Source organism: Amblyomma mixtum, chromosome 3, assembly GCF_055824585.1.
Source record: "Amblyomma mixtum isolate Tamu chromosome 3, ASM5582458v1, whole genome shotgun sequence".
NCBI lineage: Eukaryota > Metazoa > Arthropoda > Arachnida > Ixodida > Ixodidae > Amblyomma > Amblyomma mixtum.
The window spans coordinates 73,876,550-73,888,932 of record NC_143014.1 but is presented as its reverse complement, the minus strand read 5'-3'; positions in this window follow the sequence as shown (position 1 = coordinate 73,888,932).

The window sequence follows — 12,383 nt, the reverse complement described above, 5'->3', positions numbered from 1 at the left end:
CTTTCTGGGCGTCTAATATTTCCCGTGTTGAGGTGGATTGAACAGCAATGTATTGGCTCCCATTAGGCGTTATGATGTTCTCACCAATGAGTTAAGACATCAATTGTCTTAACGTTGCATGCCAGAAGTGATAGGCATTAACTTTCGCTTTTACGATTGCAGACCATGTGCCATAAGAAACGAACACCTCCTTAATAACCTGGGAACGGCGATGAAACGACATTTTTGATAACGTTGACAGATGAGAAAGTATTAGGGCTAAACTCTCTTGAATGGTCAGTGTCACCCATTTAACCATAGAAGCGCACGCACAAACAAAAAGCCTATCCGGCAACTTCATTGTTGCGCCGATCACTGCTGCTCCGTCATACCAGGTAATACCTGTTTATATACTAGAGCTCATCCAGAGGAAGGCAGTAGGTTTCATTTTTCCTAAATATAGAAGGTCTGACTCCCCAACACATGCTCATGAAAGACAATAACATTCCGTTGCTTCGTACGCGCAGAAAACTTAACCGTATTTATTTCCTTCATAAAATTATCTCAGGCAAGTTTAGCATTTCTCCCCCTTCATTCCTCAAGCACTACAGTGCTCGAAGGACCCGCCATAGTAGGGAGCACTCCTGAAAGCCTCTTTTTGCTAAAACAAGAGCATTTAAGCACAGTTTCTTCCCTCAAACAATAGCAGATTGGAACGCACTTCCTGAATCGATTTCTAATTCTCCTAACGTGGAACAGGCACTAAAAACATTTTTGCTTCACTAAAAAGGAAGTGACTCTCCTATATTCAATTTTCAGCATGTATTTCTCTTTGTCGTTTCTATGTCCATCTTTTAAGTTTCATTTTTGCTGTGCGTCACATGATATGTTTTTACGTGGTGTTGTGATTTGTGTTTGTTCATGCCCCTCCTGCTTGGGCCAAAGCTGGCCTGCAGTATTTTGAAATAAATAAATAAATAATAAATATGCCAAAGACTCCTCGCATCCCATGCCATTTAACTGGTGATGCGTGGACAGCATTGGAATATCGGTAGGATAGTAACCCTGCGCTGAGCATCGCCGGTGGCTCCGTAGTGTGAGGCCGACATTAAAACATGCCGCAGTGGCCGCAGCATTATTTTTCAGCGAATGTAACAGTGATAGCCCAGCCATTACTGCTCGGGAAGCATGAAGCGAAGAAGAGGACCCGCCACGGAAGCGCACGATAAAGGCGTGCCGGCACGCGGCCTGTAACGAACGCACGGACGACTGCAGCCCACGCACGCTGCCCAGGAGGCGCTGAGGGAACGCGAACGACCGGAGCGGTCCTTTTGATCGCCATCACGCGCGCACCGCGGCCGAGGCGATCGAAAGATAGGCGGAGCAAGCGCATAATAAAAGACGTGAGAGGCCAAGAAGGAGATACCGGACCAAAGGGGAGACGGGACGACCGCTGTAGTCCCGTGTGGCCATCGCCTTTCGTCGTATGTCCTTTCTTAACGCTTTCACGTCACTTATCACGACGTGCTCGTCCATTCTAGTCTTCTAGTTTCGCCTTGCCCTTGGCCTTTCACTTCGTCCATCACCAAGCGCTCTATACCCCTTCTCCTGGTGTCCTCGTTTCCTTTCTTGTATTTAAAATCGTCTGGTATCAGGTCCCTGTCCTATACTTCCATTTTGAAATCTACACCGCCATGGAACACTCCTGCTGTCTGGTCCTCCTGATCTCGTCCTCCTTCCTTTCTACAACTTCATCGTGTTACGTAATGGAGCAGTCATGCCGTCTAGCAAGAGGTTCCTCTCACTGCTCTTTCAGATCCTTCATCAGAATCACTACAGCAATGCGTTCACCCTTACTTTTCCGCATGGTCATTCTGCTTCCATGTATAGCATTAGTGGACGAAAATTTTCTATATTGGAATATTGTAAGGAATTGTTATGGAAATATTGAAGGTGATGGTACATTCTTCTGATCCGTAGAAAAAACTTTAAAAGTTTTCCCATCGCTTGCATGGAGAAGACTGCCATAGATAACCAATGGGGAACGTTTTTCACGATAGCAGAAACGTTAATAGCAAAAAAAATGCAAGACTGCTGACGGGAGATTAATTTTTGATTAAAAATAAAACAGTCAATCCTGCCATCGGCATCGAGCAGCATTCGCGACCGAGCAAGCTATCTTTAGCATGCGACGACCCTGCGGCCGCACGAAATTGAACAAGGTAATAAGCAGTAGGTGTGTGCATGGGCGTCCGGAGGGGGGGGGGGCAAGGGGGGGCGGCTGCACCCCCCTGGAAAATCACTCCCTCGAACCGTGAGTGATGGCCGCACGCCAGGGGCCGTGGTCGGCTCAGCCAAAAGGGTAAAAGCAGCTCCGCTTCCACGCTTTGGGTCACATCTGCGAAATGCCGCGTCCGGGCACGCGTCTTTATGCCGTTTTCAAACCACGCCATCGTTAGCTCTGTTGAAGGCCGACCTGTTGCAGACATACAGCGGCACCGGCGAGCATGTGTTTCAAGCCGTCTTGAAATGGGTGCCTGTTTCTTTGATCTCTAGACAGATAGCGACACGGAGGCAGACAGTGCACAGTGCATCTTGTTTTCGCCTTCGTTATGCCGGCCACCGATGAATTCTTCAGGAGGGAAAGACAAATCAGCCGTGTCCACCCCCGCTTTGTCGGGCTGCTCATGGGCAAGCGGGCGATCAGTTGGCGCCGCCGCCGCTCGCTGTGCCTCCGATCCACGGGAGAGCGCAGTGCGGTAGAAGCGCCGCTATCAGAATCTTCGGCAGAGGAGATTAGCATCTTTTGTTCACGGCGACGCAGTCTCCAGAGGCGCCCCCACACCAGCGTCCCTTGCGTCTTCTCCGAAAACCAGCGCCTTTGGTCAACGCAGCCCGATGGCGCCTGCCTGGCTCGCCTGTCACCTCTGGCTGGGCCTCAAATGACAACAGCGCCCGTGTACTGTGCGAGGTCAGTGCCCGGTAAAGAGACCCAGGTGGTCGACATTATCCGGAGCTCTGTACTACTCCGTTCCTCATAACCTGAGTCGTTTTGGGGCTCTGAACCCCATAAAAACACACAAAACAAATTTTCCTACCGGAGTGGCGAGTGTCCCTTCCCCTTGGAAGTCGCACGGAAGTAAGCCCTTGCACGTGTGCGCGCCTCTGTATTTGTGCTTCGGTGTTTTTAGTGGCCGTTTGTCAACGAAGCTGAGAACAACCAAGACAGTGGACGAGAAAACTACGAGCGGCGAGCAGTGTGCGTGCGGTTGCTCGACTGTGCGGATGCGCGAGCAAGATGGAGCGAGGTGTATGAAGCTGCGAGCGTGCATTTATCTTGTAAATAAGTTTTCCTTGTATGTATAGACATCTTTTGTTTTCAACGTGCGCGTTCAACCGTTTTTCCAATCAATGTGTGTGACGAGTGTGCACCGAGAGCGTGTAATGAAGCACAGAAATGAATTTATCACCCGTGTAATCACGCAATTCGCCCAGAAAAATCCGTGGAGTCTACAGTTGCTGTTCAAGGAAGACTGCCTGAGTGACTGTAGTTGCGTGTTTGTGACCATATTGTGCTGTGTGCTGGTCATCAATCCGGGTGAGTCGAGAACCCGTATGCAGCAATACTGAGCACTCTTCTCCACGAAGTGACAGTATATTTTTGGATTTTTTATTAATTTTAATTGTTTCTTCGTTGATAAACTGCAATGTATCTCTCCTAGCCACACTTTAATTTGCTGTTTGTAATTTTTATTTCATGTGTGTATTTCACTTATTTTTTATTTATATATAAATAAATAAATTCATACCGCAAATAGTGCCTTTTTGCTACGAACATGCCCCCCCCCCCCCCCCCCCCTCCGGCGCCAACAACCAATGGGGCCCCCCCCTGCAAAAAATTCTGCGGACGCCCTTGGGTGTGTGACTTCTCTCTGGAAGACGGAGCGGAAAGTGCACGGAGCATCGCTTACTCCAACCGTGAGCCACCGCTTTAAGGGGGAAGGACGTTAGTAATATATATGTAACTGCTACCAGTAGTCGCCGCGAATATATTTGCGTCCCGCTAGTCTGTCAGTCAGTGAAGTAACGAATTGGTCAGTCAATCTAAGGGGCGGACGAGTATCTATGGCGCAAACAACTCGAACAATTTTGACTGTAGCATACGTGAAAGTCTTTTATTATAATTATGAACAGCTTTATTTCCAAATCGGGGGGTTTTCCGCATGTCAGTGTGATTTCATTGAAAAAAGGGGCACTCAAACCTTATTAGAAGAAACGAGTGACGATTTGTTTTCTTCACTTGAAAGCAGTCTTGTATCATGTGCATTTTTTGAATGTCGCAAAAGCGTTTGACACGGTATGCCATGCTATATTATTTTATAAGCTCTACAATTCAGGTTTCCGTGGTCCTGTTTTTCGGTTGTTGCGTAATTTCCTTACAGATCGTTCCCAGCTTGTTTCCATCTCAAACATTCGCAGCTCCCGTGTTACACTCAAGGCTGGTGTACCACAAGGTTCCGTATTGTCTCCCTTACTTTTTAAAGTGCACGTTTAAGGACACGTGTAGTGTGCTGCCTACTTGCGAACTATTTCAGTATTCAGATGATACTGCACTTGTAGCTACTCGCATGAATATTTCAAACGCATTTTCAATGCTTCAGAATGACGTCAGAAAGTTATTGGACTAGTCTGACATGAATTTATTTGGTATGGATGATTCTAAACCAAAGTAAGTTTGCTTCCACAGCCCACTCAAGAGTGTCTCACTTTCTGACTCCCTTTATTTAAATATATCTCGATGTATGAACTGCTTGCTGTTGCCCTCCAGTACATTTTTCGCATTCGGTAAAGTATTTGGGAATTTCGTTTGATTCCGGACTTCTTTTTTCTATTCACTTATCCTACGTATGTGCAAAGCTTCGTAAAGTTGTCTGTTTGCTGTATCGTATTAAAATGTTTTTACCTATTTCGGTCAGGAAAGTATTGGTTCATTCATTAGCCAACAGTCTACTGAGGTATGTAATCACAACATTTGTTCATTGTTCTGGTATCTGGCATCATCGTATAAATAGGTTGTTAAAATGTATATTAGAAAGTGTTACTTAGGACGTGTGTACTCCACAAAATGTGAACTTTTTCCAGGTGCTAGAGATGCCTAATTTTCGATCCCTTTTTGTTCATACAGTGGTACTCAAAAATTTCTGGAACGATGCATTTAGTGTTCCCAACATGCTTTCCCGGCCTTTACGTCACATGTCCGCATTATCAATTCCAAACACGCGAACCAGATTTGGCAAATATACTCGAACTTATTATGTACCAGACATGTGCTCTTTCCCCTGAAATTAATTCCTGTGAGTATACGTAATGTTCGCAGAAACCTGAAGAAATTCTACTTTGAATATTTGTGTGCTGCACATTTTCATTTCTGTGCAATTGTGAAAATTCTTATTTCTACCTGTTTAGCGCTTTGTATTGCATTGTTCGCAATCTGTTTGGTTTCATTTAGTGCTTTCATTCCTTTTCTCCCCCCAAAGTCAATTTTGCGGCCGAGTCTTGTTGTTGACTGGCAGGCTTCGCGTGACAAGCTACAGTGATGGCTTAGGCGAGCCTTAATTACTTCTGTAATTGTGTTGCTAGATTTGTGAATAAATTATTATTATTATTATTATTATTATTATTGCTGTTGTTGTTGTTGTTGTTGTTGTTGTTGTTGTTGTTGTTGTTGTTGTTGTTGTTGTTGTTGTTGTTGTTGTTGTTGTTGTTGTTGTTGTTGTTGTTGTTGTTGTCCAAATCTACGTGACGGAAATTTTGGCATCTATATACTCCAGAGCAGCCTGCTTTTTCACTGAATAGAAAATTGAACCACTAGGCAAAATAAATGATTGGTTTGGTTTGGTTTATTGGGGTTTAACGTCCCAAAGCGACTAAGGCTATGAGAGACGCCGTAGTGAAGGGCTCCGGAAATTTCGACCACCTGGGGTTCTTTAACGTGCACTGACATCGCACAGCACACGGACCTCTAGAATTTCGCTTTCAAGAAATTCAGCCGCCGCGGCCGGGATCGAACCCGATGCATAATAAATGAAAAAGGTTAAGGCCACCGAAGGAGAACAAACAAGGCATCGAAGGCAATGCTTTTGCAAACATACTCGAGATGGAAAGAAAGTCTTGGCGTGCAAAAGATATGCCCCCAACACGAATGACAAATGAATGGCGCATTCCAAAGTCGTGGGTTAAAAGTCCAAAAGCGCAAGGATGGCACGCCACACTTGTTTCAAAAGTTGCAGCTGCAACAAAAGAGATTTTCACTTCCCTGGACCTTCTTGTCTACTGCGTAACTTGCGTTGCATGCCGGTTTCGCTCAGGGTTGCTACGCTTCGGTTCATCCACGCCGTGGCGCAGAGCCTTTTATTCCGCGAGACGCTGGCCCGTTCGGTGCGCGTCAACCCGTGCCTGCCGCAGCAGAGCCGGCGTCCGCGGCCCAGCGCCGGGGGCCGCCGGCGGCGGAACCGGCGGCCTGTCGTGGGCGCCCGGCGAAGAAGGCGGGAGCGGCCCTTTGACGGCGGGTGCCGCGCGCCGGGACGCGAGCCTCACCGGGCGGCCGCGGCGAGGGGCGGGCGACCGGCGGCGCCTAATTACAGGGCAGCGGCGCTTCACGTCCACGGCCGCACGATTTATGGCCGACAATTAAGGGGGGGTCCCGAGTGCACTCGCTCTTCACTTTCATCGGCTAATTTCTATTGCCACCCTCCCGGCCACTCCGCGTTTTTCTTTTAGCGCCGGCCGCCACGAGGTGCGACTTTTTGGTGGTCGCATCTGAAGAGCGCCATCGGCGGCCACGCACAGGGCCGTGCATGATGAAGGCATTACGGGGCAGCACCGGACGCCTGTCTCGCGCGGGGGCCACTGCATCGCAAGAGCTGTCAGAACACTGCGCGATAAGCATCGCGCTTCTTCTCCTCAACCGCGCCTTCTTCCTCGCAGGCGGTGCCCGGCAATATAGGTGCGAAAGGAGTGCGACCGCAGACGGGAGCGACTGACAAAACTGGCGGCGGAAATGAAGCGCAGTCACGTAACTGAACGCGCAAACGCGTCGCTGGGTCGGGGAACCGTTCAGTTCGCCAGCTCTCTTTCGCAAACTTGCTCCATATACCTTCTCTCAGTGTACTCTCAAAACGCAGCATTTCCATTCCTTCTCTACAATATGTTCTCGAATAGCACCTGCTTCATTCGTACGACCCAACCGTATAGGGACGCAAAACGCAAGACGGCTTCGTCTTACGAGACTTTCGCGACTCTCTGAAACGTATTTCTTCACTGTTTGAAACTCAATAAACAATCCGCCTGCTGGGGCATTTCATCCGAGCGCACTGAGTGTATCTCCGCGATCATTTTTTCTTCCTCAGGCCCTCGTGTAGAGTATCAGGCTTGAGAAATATGCCTTATGTCGACATCTCCGCCTTTGTTGTAAAAAAATTCCTCTATTTTATCTGCATAGGAATTTTTGCGCTGCGTTCATGTAGAGCTGGATCGTAGCGTGGGTTGTTCGGTTTGTTGATAAGCAAGTACACAGTTTCAGAAACTCCAAAGTGGTCACCGTACACGAGCGTGGTACTTTCTTGTGTCCAGACTGTCGCGCGTTTTCTGTTATTTTTTTAGTTACAGACTTTTCTGCCGCACTGTTGTTCCTTGATCACGCTCATGTCAGAACAAGCTGCATATGTCTGTATGACCTCTGAGCAGTTCAGTTCTCATCATTATGCGCTGTCTTAACGCACGTGACTTACGTATACTGCTCGTGTTGGACGTGCACGGCAAATTTGGTATAGCATTTCCTACAATGGTCTCATATGCAGTTCCGAGGAGAGGCTGGTCAGACTATAAGCTGCTGGTTCTTGGAAACGTTGTACAAACATGTAGGCATTAATGTGTGCGGCATGCTAACGTTCTTGTTTCCTTAATTTCATTCAGTGCCTTCGTCAGCTACAACTCTGGGTGCGTTTTCGTTTTGCGTTTTCGAATTACTCTTTAACGTCAATATGGTAATCTGGCGAACATGTTCTCTGGTCCCCATTTTTTTCCTTTCTTTTCGAAAAATCAAAATCGCTTCGCTCACGTTCAGGCGAGTTTTCTCTGATCTTCTGCAGAACATTCAGATGCTGCTAACCCTTTTCTTTTTTAACTTTTCGCCATAGGAAAGTGGCTACTTCCTACTCGGAGACTATTCGAAAAGTACTGATCAATATTTCAGGCGCACCAGTTCTCGATTCGCGTGCCAATGGGCTCAGGAATTCATCATTCTGCCCTCCCACTCTGTTTACCTCTTAAAGTGCCCCAGGACTTACGCGATACATGCATGTATTTGAAATGCTCTGCGAAAGACGCTTTTGCGCCAATTATATTGCCCCTTCATTGTTTTAATCAGTGTGCCATTGGAGGTGTTTGTGCACGTATAGGAGAAGCTAGCTACTTCTCACCTCTTGCCACTTTGCCTTTGGTCGACCCAACCTTTGTTAAATTTGGTAGCTAACACTATTTTCTGGCTATCAGCGTACCAGCATAGGCGGCAGTAAGAATTGCAGAAGCAAAAGGGGGCCAGAAGTGACTCAAAATATGACTCGAGAAATGTCTGAATTGACTTGGCTATTGCTGCGCATAGCTATTCCAAGCCGTGCTTCCGTTGCTGCATGTAGCGAAAGCGGTGTAAAAATTACGGGGTTGACGAAGCGTAACTCAACAGCAAAATAAAAACAATCGCAAGGCATTCTGGGAATACGTGAAATGCTACGGAGGAGATACAGCTGGCGTCACCGAAATTGTCTTTGATAATGAGGTGTTATTAGGTGACATTGGGAAGGCTACTTCATTGAATAAGTATTTTCGCTACACAGCTACTGTCCAGCAAGTTCTGTTCCTACTATAAAATTAGTAGAGCTCACATTACTAAGAAAAATTAATTATGATAAGGCAAATGGACCTGACGGCATATCTTCCCGAATTCCAACCGATTTTCCGCCATCTGTTTGTAATCTACACCCAGTCACTATCTTCAGGTGCCCTCCCAGACGACTGGGAAATTGCACATGTCCGCATTCATGAAAATTGATAAAAAAAGGACTAACTATAGGATCATTTTACTTACATGAACACCGTACAAAATTATATAACACATTTTTCATAAAAAGACATTTACACATTTTTAACAACTTGCTGACTCCGCAACAAGCTTGGTGGGTTGCGTAAGAGTGTATCGAGCACAACACAACTTATTGAATTTTATCATTACCTGGTATCCGATATGTACAGACAAACCGACTGCCTTTTTCTACACATTCGTAAGGCGTTTGATACTGTTACACACCCTTTTCTTTCAGGCAAACTTGCAACACTTAATATTGGCCGTACACTTCTTGCTTGGATCGAAAACGATGTATCGTTCCGCCGACAGTGCGTGGTATTAAATGGCAAGAAATCGAATTTCACAGATATCGCATCGGGTGTCCAAGAGGGTTCAGTTTCGGGGCCACTTTTTTTTTTTAATATATCGAAACAAGATTTACTCATGAATTGGTTCTATTGGTTTGACGACGGCTGTGCTTTATACAGGAAAATTAGAAAGGAAGGCAATTTTTCCCGTTGCAGAGTGGTTTGTTCTTGAATGCAGCTCAAGATGGAGAATCAAGTTAAACGCTAACGAGTGAGCTCATGTTTCCTTTAGAGGTAAAGAAAAAAAAAAAGGTGAGCTAGTCTCTCAGTATATCATCAGCCATAATAAAGTGACGCAAATATCTCAACATCCATACTTAGGTGTCAGATTCTCAGCCGATTGTTCACGGAATGATCATATTGATGCCGTAAATTTCACTTAGCGCTAGGACCTTAAACTTAACACAACGAAATTTGACACATGTGCCTCCTCGCTTGAAATCAGCGGCTTAATATAACATGCGTTCGGCCAATGCTTGAATACGCTTATGTCGTTTGGGTCCCTTGCCAAATAACACTGATCAATAAAGTCGAAAAAAAAAAACATAGCCAGAAATTCTGGACAAACGCATTTTTCAGCGGGAAGTTGCTTATGAACGCAGTTTTTTGCATATGGTAAGATTGCGTCATAGCAATAATAGACCCACAGTTTGGCCCCCCGGGATGCTTGTAGTTTTCTGCTATTTAGTGTCAATAGCGCACCACATTGGTTTTCTATGGCAGTCTTAGCTTAATACCAGCGCAGGGCAAACTCTAGAAGCAAGATTTTGCTACGCAACGGAAGATTAGACCATTCCCACCAATGTGTCCATAACAGTGTTCCACAGCTGCTGCACAATTGAAAGCGGTATCCAAGAAAGCTGGAATTGATTCAAAACAGAGCAGCAATGTTTGTCCTGTGTCGGTAGCTGCACCCACATGAAAAATTAGCTAGGATGGAAAATTATTTCCTCTCGATTAAGACAATTACGCCTTAAACTCGCCTATTCTTTTTAGTTGGAATACCGTACCAGAACTAATATGTGCACTAGTTCCTTTTTTGTCGCTCCATTAGCGACTGAAATAGCCCTTCAGGTCAGAAAGTGTGCGGTATCAACGATGTGTTCATTGTCTGTTTTTTGTTTTTGTTTTGCAGCAGCAGCAGCATTGCAACCTCCCTGCTGCAGCGCCGGGGTGATCATTGAATGAATTATATATAAAAAGAAGACACGCGATAGAAATGAGAAATCCTTCACTACTGATCAGTTTGCAAAACATTTAAATGCGTAAATATGTAAGCATTCACAAAATGATGTAAAAATTCCCTGTGTGATACACATTTCAGCGAGACAAACGCTACCAGGCCCGCGGCGAACATTCTCAGCGAAAGCCATCTAGACTGATTCATGAATAACTTGATTAGAGAAAAACACAAACATAAGGAGGGGTGGCCGGCATGCCAAGGGAATCGCATTACGCGAACTGATAACAGTTGTCCCTGTTTGTAAAGTCAACCTGCTGTGATGGTGAGCTCGTTAGATAAGGCGTTCTGCTGCTGAGCTCGACGTCGCTGGATCGAATCTTAACTGTGGCAGCCGTATTTCAATGGAAACGAAATGGAAAACATTGGCGACCCTCTAGGCGATACATAGGATGGTCTGCAGTCGCAGCTATGTGATGTACTATCAGCAACAAAGAACCGCCAAAAAGCGAACTGAAGTGCTAAAACAAAAGCAAACAATATACTAGCTCCTGGAGAGGAAATACAAGCCAGGACAGTTTCCCCGCTTTTGAAGTGAGGTAAACCTGTGTTAGTATTCAGTTTCTCTGAATTAAAAATATTCTCAGTTTGCTGTTCGCTTTTTTTTTCGCGTTTCATTTGTTGCTGATGGCACGTTGAAGACCCGCTCTTTGAATAGGGCTCGTCGCACAGTTCACAGATGCTGCCATCCGCACTCACTGAAACGGTCTCGGCTTTCTCTGGGGCGGCGTTCACCCGCTTTTTCTTTTCTTAAGGTCGACGAGTCGAGATTCGACAGTACTTCTCCATAATGCTGCATGCCGTTGCCGAGCAGTTGAGCGCTTTTTTGTTTCGGCGTCAAACCTGGGTCGCATTCCACCTTATAGTTTCTTAATGTTGTCTGGAGGAAAAACTGGCGCTACGTTAGTTCATGCACCATGGGGAGGCGCAGGAATTCCGGGAAGATAAGGTTTCGTATTTGGCTTGGCTATTGTCGGGCGTTAAACGTGGATTCAGCCTCAACAATACGACTCTTCTCGCGGCAAACCTCCAAGAAAGGCTGCGAAAGTTTCCACACCAGTCTAACACCGAACTCTCATTTTCGTTGATTTTGCTGAAGAAGCGGAAAGCGGAGTAATAAAATAATTTAATCTGCTCACTGAGCAGAGCATCGCGGCGCCCGAGGCAGAATCAACGTATTCGGCCCAACACTAGCCAAGTCAAATATGGAACCCCATCTCCCCGGCATTACCGCGGTGGATGGAGTACTCTTTAAGAAACTCGCATAGACGGTGGCGCCACTTTTCCCTCTCGGTAATATTGGGAAACTCTATAGAAGCGCACATTGTGAAGCCGGTTGTGTGAAATGGTTGCAGCGCTACAGCCGCCGACGAATGATCACGTGAACAGTGTTCATGTGTTCATGGTGGTTAGATGCACTCTCCGCAATTTCACGGTGATGGCCGAATGACGTAAGTCGCCATCCAAATAGGTTACTTGCTCCGCACCGGCGTGGGTTTGAATCCTGCTCTGAGCGCTCAGAATTTTTTCTTTTTTCTGGTGTATTAAAACACGTAATTTCATGTTCCTTGAAAGCAAGTGGCCTCGCAATAACTTCATGACCAGTTGCTGTCATGGCTAAGAATCTGGAGGCATACATAGCTATTCACCTGTGCACTTAAATGGACAAAAGCGA